The 14,959-nt window shown below is 38.4% G+C and overlaps 1 pseudogene; it reads right to left on the bottom strand.

The window, feature by feature from the left end:
• Nucleotides 1-706: 706 nt before the first annotated feature.
• LOC105522755 lies at nt 707-1,458 on the bottom strand (annotated as a pseudogene).
• Nucleotides 1,459-14,959: the final 13,501 nt, after the last annotated feature.

Here is a 14,959-nt window from a genome sequence, read left to right on the forward strand (position 1 = left end):
ACATAGCTCACCTGACCACTTGAATGTATTATTACTTAATTAACTGTTTCAGTTTTATATTTCAAATCTTCCTTCCATCTGGGAAAATTGAATGGTATTTTCAATGCTGAGAATTTTATGAAAATATTAATCATGATCAGCATTGGCAATAGTTTCATGAAGAACTATTGTTAGAAGAGCTCCAACGAACTCTACTTTTTGTATTTGGCTTTTAAACCTTTTTCCCATAATGGTTGTTGAGGTTGGTTTATGTTTTTGTTTTATAGTAAATTTGTATATGATAATAATTTGACTATCTGTCATATTTCTCACAAAATTTTTTAGTTTGCTTGGTTTTAATTTTGTTAATATATCTTTGACGTGTAGATGTTCTATGTTTTCATCTCATTGAACTTTGTTGTGTTTTTTTCCCTCTTTGTGATTTCTTTTGTTGCTGTTGAACTTAGAAGTTCTATTCATACCGAGTTCGATTAAAAATTCACTGACATTTTCATCTAGGTATCAATAACTGTCATTTCAAAAAATTCATCGCATTAAATTTATGACTCCATCTACCATCTTTTTGTGTATGTAATACCTGAGAATATGACTTAAAAATAGGTATCCAATTATCTTAGCACCATTTATTGAAGAGTTATTTCTTTCTCCACTGATCTGATTTATAAAGCCAAGCTTATATAGTCAGTTTAAAAATATATATGTAGGCTTAATGTCTCAGAACTTTGGTGTCACTGGTCTCAGACACCACTTTGCCATCCACTATCTGGTGAGTGGTGGTCTTTTTGATGGTTTCATAGGGTTGCTGTTGTCCCGGGCATCACCAACATTGAAGTCCTCCTCATCTTCCAGCAGGTGGCAGTAGATGGCGATCTCAGCCTCCAGCTTGACCTTGATGTTAAGCAGGACCTTATACTCCTGGGCCTGGCACTGTCTCTCTGCCCAGGTCTGTGCCAGCTCTGACTCCAGGTGCAGCAGGATCCCTTTGAGCTGCTCCATCTGCAGGGCATGACGGGCCTCCACCTCCCTCAGGCTGTTCTCCAAGCTGGCCTTCAGATTTCTCATGGAGTCCAGGTTGATCTCCAAGGACTGGACTGTATGTCTCAGTTCTGTGAGCATCATCTCAGCAGCTCCAACTTTGGCAGACTACGTGGTGACTGCTGTGGTGCTCTCCTCAATCTGCTGAGACCAGTACTTGTCCAGCTCCTTTCAGGTCTTCCGAGCCATCTCTTCATATTGGGCCAGGATGCCTGCCATGATCTTGACTAGGTTCTGAGATCTGGGGGCATCTACCTCCAGGCTCAACCCAGATCTGGCAATCTGGGCTTTTAGGCCTTTTACTTCCTCCTTGTGGTTCTTCTTCATGAAGAGCAACTCCTCCTTGAGAGCCTCGATCTCTGTCTCAAGCTGCAGCTGAGTGACATTGGTGTCATCAATGACCTTGTGGAGCCCATGGATGAGACATTAAGCCAGCAGAAGCAGGGTACCCTTTGGGGAGCAGGAGGCCAATAAAAAGTTCAGAGGTCAAAAATAAAATAACATAAAAAATATATGTCAGCATCTGTTAATAGGTCATTTCTTTGTTGACGAAAACAGCCAAACTCTGTAAAATATTTCAAGAGGGTTATTCTGAACCAAATATGAGTGACCATGGCCTGAGGCATAGTCTCAAGAGGTTCTAAGACTATGTACCTAAGACGGTTAGTTTACGGCTTGATTTATATGTTTTAGGGGGACATAAGATGTTAATCAATACTGTGAGGTATACATTGAGTTGGTTCAGAAAGGTGGGACAACTCAGAGTGGGGTCTTACAGGTCACAGGTGGATTCAAAGATTTTTCTGATTGGAAATTGGTTCAAGCAGTTATTATCCAAAAGAAAGGGGTGCCTGGGTTAAGATAAGGGGTTGTGGAGACCAAGATTCTTATTATGTAGATGAAGTCTCATAGGTGGCCACCCTTAGAGAAAATGGATGGCAAATATTTCCTAGTTAGACCCTTAAAAGGTACTAGACTCTAGGTTCATCTCCTCAGGATTGGGAAGGTCTGGAAGGGGAAAGATCTAGCTGTGTCAGTAGAAATTCTTTGCAGATGCAAACTTTTCCTTACAAAAATTACAGATGCAAATTTTCTCCCACAAAATGGCTTTTCAGGGATCTGTGAAAACATGCCAAATTAATCTATTTTGGGGTAAAATCCTTTGATTTCCTTCAGGGCCTGCTGCCTGTCATATGATACTATACTAGAGCCAAATTGGAATTTGGTATCTTATTGCTACAGTCTGTTTTGTCAGTCTTAAGATCTGTGTTTTAATGTTAATGCTGGTCAGTTGTGCCTGAACTCCAAAGGGAGAAAAGTGTGATGGGGCATGACACCCCCCTCCCATCATGACCTGAATTAGTTTTCATGTTTCTTTTGAATCTCTTTTGTTGAAGTGGGAGCAGGGGGTGGGGTTGGTCATTCAGTCATTCAGTCTGTTACGGGGCATAGAATTTTATTTTTGGTTTACATCTTTATATAGGCCTAGTTGCTGATTCCAGAGCTGAACCAAGGCTTTATTGCATTGTTTTTATTAGCATATAAGATGTTTTAAATATCTTAAAGTATAAGTTCCTACTATTCACCAGGAATCCTGTCAGCTCCATCTTCATCATGAATTCAGAATCTGGCCACTAATATATTCAGAGTCCTGCTGCTGTGCCACTTGCACTGTGACTAGCTTTGTTTCAGCCACCATCGTCTCTTGCTAGGATTATAGGAATGGTCTCATTGCTCCTCTAGCTTTTATCTTGTACCCCAAAGCCTATTGTCCAGACCACAATCACAGGGTGTGATTGTTAACCTAACCTCAATGTTAGGTTAGATCATATCAGATCAATGCAGTGGCTTCCCTTTTCCCCAGAGTGGAGTGCCCCTGAGGCCCCACAAGACCTGGGTCTCACCATTCTTGCCTCCCTCACTCAGCTCCAGGCACTACTTTTACTCAGGACCCTTTCACATTCTTTTTTTCCTCTGTTTGGAATAATCTTTTCTAATTATCTGCATGGTTTGCTCCTTAGCTGCTCAGATATTACCAAAGAGTCTCTCCCCAATCCAGAGGAATAACCATCCATGCACCCCTTCCCCAGGTCCCATTCTCCTCACTCTGTTTTAGTTTTCTTAATTACACATGCCACCACCTGTTTGATATCAGCAGAAGAATGAAACTTTAAGAGGACAGGTTTGGGTTGAGGTGGAGGAAGGTTAATGGTTATTCACAGAGTCTAGTGACAACAAAAATGAATGACATAAAAGTCTTAATTTTTGAGGTGTGTTAAGCCAACTTTGGGGTGCGTTTGAGCAATCTGTAGACAAATCTGTGGCTGTTTCTCCAAAGAGGTTTTCAGGAGGTTTAGGATTTACATATTTCTTTAAAGGGACTCTAGGGCAAATGGTTGTATTCCCGTGAGACATTAGATAGTGTCCAGGAAATCTACATTTTACACAAGATAAGGTGAATGTTTGCAGAGAAAAAGGAAGTATTAATAACAGAAGAGCCACTTCTGTAGACCTCTATGGGTAGGTGGAGGAAATGAGTCTTGTCTTCACTCTGCACCTGTGAAGATACGATATGATAGATATTATCAGTGTGGAATTGAACAGACTTTAGTTTTAGGAGCTAGACTTAGATTGCAGATCACAGATCTAAAGTTACAAATGGCAAGTCCTTGTTTATGGGAGGCCAGCAGAGAATTTAGTTATGAATGATTTGTGGAAGCAGTTCTTCAGCAGGTGCCTGAGGTCTTTTATGTTTCCATGGGGATCTGGCTGAGGCATCATGCTAGAAACAGATATTCATTTGGAAGAGAGAGTTGCATGACTCAACCTCCTGGGCTTGAGTTCCCTTTTGCATAAGAAGTTTGGGGGTCCTGATATTTTTTATCATCCTTTACACTGGAATAGTGCTTGGCATAATAGAATGTGCTCAATAAATATTTACTGAGTGACAAGGTTTGGGAATTTATTTGAGATAATTCTTTGATAATAGAAAGGACTTCCCCCTTCCCAGGGTTGTTGCTCTCTTCAGGCTTTCTAATTCTTGAGACAACAAATATTTTCCTATGAAACCTATGTATTCACCAAATACTTACTGAACCCCTCCATTTTCCAGGTAGTGTTCTAGAGTCTGTCAAATCAGCACAGATTATTGTGATTTACATTTTTAATATACAGTACTCTCTACAATTTAAAATTTAAAAAAATTAAAAAATCGATTCCTAGTTATTCCTGTATCTCCTTTCCCATATTAAATTTGCTGTTTGCTTTAGTTGTTTTCCTTGATTAAGCTTTATAAGTTTTAACAATTTTTTGAGTAATCAGAAATAGAAAACAGTATAATAGATCTGTTAATTGGCTCGAAATACCGTTGTATTTTTTCTATTATTTCTATTTTGTGGGCAATGTTTTCAATTTACTCTTGGTCTTTATTTTTTAATAAAAGCATTTATAAGTGACTTTATCTTTATATTGAGCTTTGATGACAGCTGATACATTTTGCTCTTGTTTTAATAATATTTTAATTATCTTATAATTTTATTTCCAATGACTCAGCATTTATTCACTACTATCCAGCAGTGTGGCTAGAGTTTAGTGAATGAAAGACAGAGAGGTATACACATTAATTCACATGAATTAATTATATTATTCCAAAATTCCATGAAATATAGTTTTTGAAAACTTAAGATGTCAAAGGCAGAGAGGGGTATGCTAAATTCAGGACAAGGTGGAGGCAGTAAGCTGGGCAGAACATTTAGGGCTTCTTAGGACAAGTGAAGGTGTCTGTGTTCTAAGAGCAATGGAAAGTTATTGGAGAATTTTAAGGACTTTGACGTGTTTTATGCCTGCTGGGGGAAGAGTAGATAAAAGAGGGCTAAGATAGAAGTGAGGAAGATCAATTAGAAAGTTATAGAAGCTGCTAACAGTGGGAAGATTATAATTCCTCAAAAAACACCATTGTCATGGAGAAGGAAAATGGTCCCTTTTATTTGTTGATACAGGGCCCTGGGTCACTGAAATAAATTTCACAACAGTGTTCTTTCTTCAGGGTAAATAGGGCTGCTCTAAACATGGGTAAACTTTGGAAATTTTTTTCTTTTTAGATTAGCCCCATTTAAGAAAATGTTTTCCTAACTTTATCAGTAGATTACTAATTTTGTTTGGCAGTTCTCTGTAGGTATTGAATGGTTGCTTGGAGCAAGTTATGTTAGGAGCTGCTTTCTTGACACACCATTTTAAACTAAAAAACTCTTTGATTTTAATTCATACTTCAGTGTTTCCATATTACCGTGTCCTAGAAAAGTTTTTGTCAGAATTTGCGTGCCATTTTAGGTCTTCATATTTTTTTAGACTAAACATGTTTTCTGTATTTTTTAGGCCTCAAACTGCAATTTACATTATCTGAATTGTTTGCCTACTTAGGTCACATTCTCTAGACAGTGTTCAACTCTTTACTAGGCTGTAGATAAATAGGCTTATATACAAAATCTTCTATTTATAAAATCTCTCTTTTGGATAACAGAGTGCTTATTGCCATTTGTAGACTTCTTCTAGTTTTGGATGCCTAATTTTGGAAATTTTTAATTACAAGCGGGAGTGCTATCCTAAAGGAATACCACATTTGCAGTGATGTACAGTATATACATATTAAACACAAATTTTAAGTTTTATTTTAGTTGTGTTTAGAAGAAATTTGCTCTCCTATGTCTTTAGAAACTTGATGTCCAAGAAGTCTTCTATGGTTTTAGGCTTTCACTGGAATGTCTGTGAGTCCATTAGGGCTGCTACAACAAAATACCTTAGACTAGGTGCATTAGTCTGTTCTCATGCTGCTAATAGAGAAATACCCAAGACTGGGTAACTTATAAAGGAAAGAGGTTTAGTTGACTCACAGTTCCACATGGCTGAGGAGCCCTCACAATCATGATAGAAGGCGAAGGAGGAGTAAAGTCACATCTTACATGGTGGTAGGCAAAAGAGAGTGTTCAGGGCAACTGCCCTTTAGAAACCATCAGATCTCGTGAGACTTATTCACTATCATGAGAACAGCACGGGAAAGACCCGCCCCCATGATTGCAATTACCTCCTACCAGGTCCCTCCCAGGACACATGGGAATTATGGGACCTACAATTCCAGATGAGATTTGGGTGGGGACACAGCCAAACCATATCACTAAGTAATTTATAAACATCAGAAATTTTATTTCTCACAGTTTCAGAGGCTGGGAAGTTCAAGATCAAGATGCCAGCAGACTCAGCATCTGGTGAGGGTTCTCTGCTTTGGATATTATACCTCCTTGTTGGATCCCCACATGCAGAAGGGGTGAACAAACTCCCCTTAGGCCTCTGTTATAAGGGCACTCATCCCATCTATAAGGCTTCTGCCTTCAGGACCTAATCATCTCCTAAAAGGCCCACCTCTTAAGACTAGTGCATTAGTGATTAAGTTTTAACTATGAATTTGGGAGGGACACAAACTTTCAGACCACAGCACTTACTGATTGTGCAGTTTATTTCTGTGCCCAGTCCTCTGAGTTTATGAAAAGAAGGGAAGACTTTTTTTTTTTCTTTCAACCAGTATCACATTCAAACTAGGTAAATTTGGTACACTCAAGTTTTTAGTGTTTTACAAAAAAAAAAAAAATCAAAGTTTCCTTTTAGCAACAGGGTGATACATAAAAGGGGAAAACTATAGCCCAGAGCAGAAAGCCTAAAATGATCACAGAGGAGTTCCTTTCTTACACTAAGCACAGTCTATAACTTCACCAGACTCGCCTGTCTTCCCCTAACACTGCCATACTTCAGGTCTCCATCTTAGTAAAAGATATGGATATTGTTGTTGCTCCAAAAAGTTTATTTAGAAACTATACATATAAGGCCAAGAAATTATTTTTGTCTTCTCGTAATTCTATGCAAAAAGTGCCTTCATTTATTCTTTTGGGTCCTTTCAAGTAGATAGTTTTACATCAGCTCCAACTTCCCATTATTTATTCAATCTTTCCTTCAACAAACATTTATCGCTAAGTTTTAGGTATGTCCTTGGTCTGGAAGTTTTAAGGTGATTGAGATACTATTATGGAACTTCAGGGCTTTATGTTTTTAAATTCAGGACAAACATGTAACAAATCAGGACAGTAATTTATACAATAAAATGTTATAAGAAATATAAAAATATAATTAAATGATAGACATAGGTATTGAATACCATGGGACACAAAGATAAGAAGGTCAATAACACTAGGGTGAAGGCAGAAGATGGTTTTGAAATGTTAGAAGGAAGCCAGAATCTGTGAGCAGTCTTTCACTTCACAGAACTCTTTTGGATGGCTGTGAATGTTACATTTTGGTCATCTCCAACTTAGAAAAAATTGTCTGAACACTTTAAATACTGATTACTTTACATACTGATTACTGAAGAAGACAGTATATTCAACTCAGGACTCTAGGTGCAAATGTTGGCCAATTCACACTACCTCCCTTAGCACACTCTAAATAGCCAAGATTCTTAAATGGCTGGGCTATCAAGTTGTTCCTGTTTTTCCATAAATATTACAAAGCATAAAACACAGTGGCTATTTTGAAAAAGAAATAATAAAGAATGTGCTCATTTGGTACAGCTAGGAAGATATGTATACTCTGAGCTACATCATTATCTTCCACGTAAAGAGAAATTCCAACCTTATGAGAGAGCCTGGGAAACAGAAAAATGTTATTTTCAATTCTTTTTATTATATAAAAAACTCCACAAAAGCCCTTATAACTTTGTTGAAAATTTCTCCTAAAAACATATCTTTGAACACCTATTGCACTTTTGTCACACTGGAAAAAAGCATAAATTCACTTCCTCTACCCTGTGGGTTGTGAAAGTAGAAGCAGAAATTACTTTGTGGCCCACCACCATGAAGAGAAAATGGTTCTTCTTGTACAGTCAAATGCAGGCCTTACTCATTCCAACACTCTCTCCCCACCAGTTTAAGTATAGCTCAGAGACTTGTGCTAGGTGGAGTTGTTGCTAAATGAGATGCACTGTTTTGCACAGAGAGCTTGTGGGACACCCAAGTAGGCCACCAGGGTGTTGGGGAGAACCAGAAAAACAAAGGTATAAGGACTCTCCTCCCACTCCACTCTCCAATTGCTGGGTTATCAAACCAGGGCCCTGAACAGGCTAGTGGCTGAAGGATTTGGGGCTTAGATGAGAGAAGAACAGGAGGGTGGGAAGAAACATTACAGAAAACTGATCCTATCAAACACCCAAAGCAAGTTCAAGGCATTTCAACATGTCTTCTGTTAAAAACAAAAAACAAAAAAAACTGTTTTGCTTTCCATGAAAAATATTTGAAACAAAATCTAGGAATTTCTCACAGTGCACACAGGAAAACGAGTGCACTTTGGAACCAGCTGAATGATAGACGATCAATGTGGAATATTGTTTCCGTGAACATGAATATAAGATATGCCTAGACACTTAGGAAATCTTTGCAGTCATATACTTCTTTGAAAAAGCTGCACACACATAGCAAGCTGTCCTGCCTATTCAAGGGAAGTTCTCAGCAGCTCAACCCAAAAACTGAGAAGGAGGTACCAAGGGGCAGGTCAAACTTTTTCCCAATTTGTAAGCCTGGCAGATGCCCTCACTGCTCAGAAAAATCACTTTGGTTTAACAAACATGTGTAGTTACAGAATTTCCCTTGAAGGAGTTCCTTGAACATTCCAGTTGTTGTTGAGTTAGAGCCCCGCGCTTAGGTACATGGTGGCTGCATCCTCTTGTGGCCACCACTCTCTCTCTCCCCCAGCATCCCCGAGGGAGATGAGGTTGCCCATGTCAAACACACACCTAGAGGAACTCTCAGTTTTTGCATAGGAGTCAATGGGAAGGGCACCGATGGGAAGTTAAAAAGTGCAGAGAGGATGTTTCTGAAACCTTCTAATGGACTAAAGGGCTAAAATCACCTTCATTCATTGTCAAGCCTCTCTCTAAAGTATGAGCGAGCACGGGCAGCTTGCCAGAGGTTTAAGATAATCAAGACACCATTTGTGGGAACAAGAAGTTATGAAAGCAGTTTCGGCTTTTAACTTTATAGTCTGATTCCTCTGATTCTTAAGTTAAGGGTCATTCTACGTTTTTTAAAATTCCTTTTGTGCTTCTCTGCCCAACCACTTTTCACCCATTCAACTTCCTGTTCCTCTCTTGCATCCAGTTCTTTGTATGACTTGGCACCTGATACCTTTACATGTCCGGAATACTTTCTGAGCAAATATTTTATTGAACTTCCTAAAAATACACAGGTAGAATAAAAATATGGCCATGAAAATAAAGGCAGTGGAGTGCTTATGTTTACTAGAAAATGTCCACAAATATGCTGATATAGGATTCTCTAATTCTGTCACAAAGAATTCTGTGATTCTTTCCAGTGTTAAAAATGCCATTAAACAAAACATACACTCATGGCAATTTCCACTTGACTTTCTGGACACCAATTTCCATAGTAATATATTTTTGAAGTTCAGAACAGTCTGTTCTGCCATAGTGTGATGGTTATGCTCCTCAAATATTCCCTGTTATCAAAAAACATCACATGATGGAAGGATTTGCTCCAATGGGAAATACATGAAGCTAAAGAGATAAAGCTAATTTTTCTAGCAGTAATGTAAATATGTGCTTGGGCACATACTTTTTTGAAAAGAAAAGAAAAAACAAAAAAAACCCTGTAGGTGCTTAGATATAAAAACTAAACCCAGTATTTGAGTACATCTAACTTTTCCTATTACTACTGATACTATTATTAACCCGACATCTTTAAACTTTTTATTATCATTATCAGTTTTGTCAGTCATCAGTGGGTGGGATAAGCCAAACAAAAAGCCACTAATGAAAATATCTGTGTCAAACTAGGTGCTGTGGTCTGAATGTTTGTGCCCTTTATGATTCATATGTTGAAAACTACCCCTAAGGCCATGGTAGTAAGAGATTGGAGTCTTTGTGAGGTGTTTAGGTCATGAGGGCAGAACCCTCATGAATGGGATTCTTATCCTTATGAAAGAAACTTGAGGGAGGCCTTTTGTCCTTCTGCCATATAAGGACACAAGTAGTGGGCATCATCACTGAAGCAGAGGGAGCCCTCACTAGACACCATATCTGCTGGCACCTTGATCTTGAACCTCCCCATCTCCAGACCTGTAAGCAACACATTTCTGTTGTGTCTGTATGACCCAGTCTATGGCATTTTGTTCTAGCAGCCCAGACGGACTAAGACTTCAGGGCAGTAGTTTCCTTCTTATCCAAATGCTAATTCCTATTCACAGTTAGGCTACTACTTAAAGCAGTCTGGTAAAAGCAAATCATGCTTCTTCTTCAATCAGTTTCACTACATCAAATTGGCTTTATGGAAAGTTGTACTGCATTTGTAGATGCAAAATGAAAGGTACGAGTGAAAATTGAATATAAGTTGATTTTAGATCAAAACAAGCAGTGTTTTTGGGGTTGAAATACCATCTAACTGTTGACATTCACTGAACATCTTCTATTTCTTTGCATGCTATAAACTACTGAGACAGGAGCCAAAAATGGTATTTTCTAAGGAATGTTCCATCTTCCTCCTGGGACATTTATTTTTGTTTTATTTTTGTCTAATTTTTTCAATGGGATTGAAACACTAACTTTGTAATAGACTATTTGTGGTTGTTTGTAACTACACATTAAAAAATAATGGGATTTAATGACTATTTCTCAAATTATGACAATTAGAATATAACTTTTAAGTATATTTTCAAGCAACCATTCAGTACTGTGGAGAAGCTGCAGACACTTAATGAGGGTGAACCAGGTATTACAAAATAGCTTTTCCAAAGAAGGGAACTCTGAGTTAAGGGAAAGCAAGCAAAATTCCTTTTTTTCTCTCCTAACTAAAGAGACCAGTTAACTTGCCAAGTGAAAACTCTAAGTCCCAAGAAATACTCTAAACACAGAAAAATAAGCACATCAATGAATGCCTCCCCTTTTCCTTGTTGGTCTGAAGCCGACTGACAGCACCAGGTGGCAGCCCTCGGGAACTGCCTGTTGCAGATGCCCTACCTGACAGCCAAAAGCTGGCAGGAATTAAGCAGAAACATGTGCTTCCTGTGGAGGGCAACGGTCAGCAGGTGGGATCAGCAGACTCTGTTACTGAGCCCGTCCTCCTGTGTGGTCATCTGGACTGCCTTCCTCGTGGGCACTGAGGGCCCGGAACAAGACATTTTCTCAGTGCTGTGCTGGAAGCTGTTCAAATACAATTATGCTGTATGTCGTTGTGGAATAGATGACTTAGAGGTTCCACACAAATTGAATTTTGAGGCCAGCCTGAAATTACATTAGATTTGGGGGCTTTGACAAAAGCCTGTCTGAATCCCCCTGAAGTCCTTTAGGGTCATCTTTCTTTAATCATTCACTAATGTTTTTCTGGTTAGGTCACTGATTAATGGATGACATAAATCTCCACTCTCTGCCCACCCCCCAATTTTTTAGTACTGTACATAATGTTTTATTAATTTGTCCTTTTTGGCTGCTGCCAAGACAGCAAATATGAAACTGATTTTTGAACCTCAAGAAACTGACATTTCTAATTCTGCTTTGTATCATAAGCCTCAAATGCAAGAAGCTATGATTAGAATGTGATAATAGCTGAGATGCCATAATTCTTTGCTATTGTCTATAAGTACACTCTTCCAATCAGAGAAAGGTCACGGGAATTAAATATATTTGATTCATGAGAAAAATAAGAACTGACCTCTCAGGGGAGGAGGAACAAATGTCCATATGCAGATCAACAGCTTTCTGCATCTCAGATAATTACTTCATTTTTCTTGATATCCTATTAAAGCAATAAATGTGAATCTCAGAAAATTGTTTAAGGTATAACAAAGCCAGGAACCTTCATATGTGTTATAATTCAATCCTTACAACAAACTTACAAAAGCAGTATTACAACTCATACAGATACGGCAAATGAAGCCCAAAACGTCACGTAACTTTCTAAGGGACATGACTCTGAACTCTGATTTTGTTACTCTTCACTTTGTTGTCCCTTATCTTAAAGCATTTGGGGAAAGTCAAATTTAATTATCATGTACTTATATATATATATATATACATATCTAATACAATCTTTTTTCCTTTTTGGTTTTTCTAATGTGATATTAAAATAGGGCACAAAATGATGTCACAAACCCAATGAAATACAGTAAGATGTGAAACCTCTAAAGTGATTGCATATTTTAAATTTTTTCTTTGCTTCAGGAACTATTTTATACAAGAGATATTGCTGATTTGTGAGCAGTAGGTTGGCTGATAGAGATTTTGTTAAAACATAACAGCTGAGAAATACCAGCATTTGAAATTTACAGCTAAGCTTCATCAAAATACTTTTGGATACAAAGACATTTTTCTCTCATATTCTTAAATATCAATAAGAAAAAGAGAAAACGCAATTCAGATTCATAGTCTGATGACATCTTCTCTGGCCCAAGGAAAAAAGGTACTAAGTTTACTGACATCAACAAATAGGTTCTGGGTATATACCACCAAGTGAACATGGCCTGTTCTTCCTAAACTTGGACCTGTTCCTTTGAATACTCATGTTATTTTACACACGCATGTACACACACTCTCTCTCTCTCTTTTTTTTTTTTTTTTGAAACAGAGTCTCACTCTGTGGCTCAGGCTGGAGTGCAGTGGCGTGATCTCAGCTCACTGCAAACTCTGCCTCCTGGGTTCACGCCATTCTCCTGCCTCAGCCTCCTGAGTAGCTGGGACTACAAGCACCCACCACCACCTCCGGCTAATTTTTTGTATTTTTAGTAGGGACAGGGTTTCACCATGTGTTAGCCAGGATGGTCTCGATCTCCTGACCTCGTGATCTGCCCGCCTTGGTCTCCCAAAGTGCTGGGATTACAGGCGTGAGCCACCGCGCCCGGCCTACACACACTGTCTTTACACATGCATGTATAAACACACACACATCAGAGTTATGGCATACTTCTCTTCCCCAGCATAAACAGATTATCTGTTTAATTGGATGATTGGAAACTTTTCTGTTTTAAAAAAAATTTTACCTCAGTCTCCCAAAATGCTGGGATTACAGGTGTGAACCACCGTGCCAAGTCTTCCAGGTTTTAAACATAAACGACTCTATTAACTCTGTGAGTCAAAGCATCTATGTTGCTTTTAATTTGCATTTGCTATAGCATATTTTAATTGGGTTTCTCTCCAAATTTCTGGTCTACTTTTGGGGGGATGGTAGAGTTTGTGTTTGTAATAGTATTGATATCCAAATCTCTTCATAAAGATCAAATTCAGTATTTGAATTACTAATGAACATATATATATATATATGAAAGATTGACTTAATACTAGATAATAGCTAATAATAACCAAAAGGAAATAATGCAATCCTATTGGGGTTTTGGGCCATACAAATCTACTCTTTTAGATTAAGTACCCCAGAAATAAAAAGAAGAATCTGTTTTTAGTGACTTTTATGCCATCCGGTGGACAGCACTGTGATTTTCCTAACACCAACTAAAGAAAACAAACCTAATTTCCACGTGTCGCCATGCTGATAAATGTTGACTCTAAAAAGGGCATTAAGTATTTCAGTGCCACCCAGCATGTAAACATCTATGTCATATGTTACTTGCAAACTGACATCTGTAATGTTGATGAGGAAGGCAGGGTCAAAATTAAAATGTGATCTTGCTGACTTTACCACAATGATATTCTCTGTTTTCTTGTCAAGACTACTCTGAAATTAGAAAATCAAATCTTCTCATACTTTCCATGCATTTTTCAAGTTGCTCAGACTTTTGTTTGAATTTGATGCACATCCTTCTTCATCTCAACCACATACACTTTGCTCTCATGGAGTCTCAGAATCTTTCACTTCTTTTTTAGATTTGAGACTCCTCTAAGGCATTAGTGGATTACGACATCACGTAGGAGAGTGTAGCCAGCATTTTAATAATTAAAATGGCGTAGAATAGAATAGAAAATCAGATATAGTGCATCCCATTGGTTCGTGAAGCTTGTTTCAGTTGGACATGCATGCAAATGCTGTGTGCCGAGTCCTGATGTAATCTACATTTTTTATTGCAGCTCTATCTGTGCCAGTTATCTCCCTATTGTCTCTCAACTCCAAATCCACACCTCTCTACACTGCTCTGTGATGTTGGCATTGGGACCCTCCTTTGCCAGCTGGTTCTTTCTGCAAGTGGAGGAGAAGGTCAGGGAAAGAGAAGAGGCTTCCTTTCTATGTTTCTGTTTCCCTCAGCATGTCTCCAGCAGCTGCACTGACTGCAGACTTCAGCTTCTTTCAACTCCTTTCAGCTTCTGTCAGACCTCTAGCAGCAGAGATACCAACAGAAGTCACATGTCACTCCCTCTTCTAAGCTACAAACATCAGCTCTTTGGAGCCCCTCCTTCTATCTACTGGTTACAGTAACCCACCTTCTACTTTCTGTCCCTCTCTCTCAAGGCATGGACTAATTCCTGCCGTTATCTCTAGATATTATTATAGTGTTCCCTTTCTGTTCTTTCAGCCTTTCCATACTCAAGTAACCAATTCCTCTGTTTGAAGACCTAATGTGATTTTTATTTTCTTGACTAAATCCTGACTGATATGTGGTCAAAAAAATTTTTTTAAGCCATTGCTTCTGGGCATCAACTCTTCAGTCTTATCTCACTCATACAATGTCCATCAGAGCAACTTGGACACACACTGATACCTCCCAGATCCCACCAATCATTGATGATAGAATGATGTTTGGTTCATTAGTATATTTCCACCCCAGTGGAAACAAAGGACATGAAAGGAAATGTGTACAACATAGTACGTTTAATTTTAGTGTTTAAGGCATTTCAGCATTTACCTTAGTATTATAGGCATGGGATAGAAGA

Source organism: Colobus angolensis, unplaced genomic scaffold, assembly GCF_000951035.1.
Source record: "Colobus angolensis palliatus isolate OR3802 unplaced genomic scaffold, Cang.pa_1.0 Scaffold111, whole genome shotgun sequence".
In the NCBI taxonomy this organism is placed as follows: domain Eukaryota; kingdom Metazoa; phylum Chordata; class Mammalia; order Primates; family Cercopithecidae; genus Colobus; species Colobus angolensis.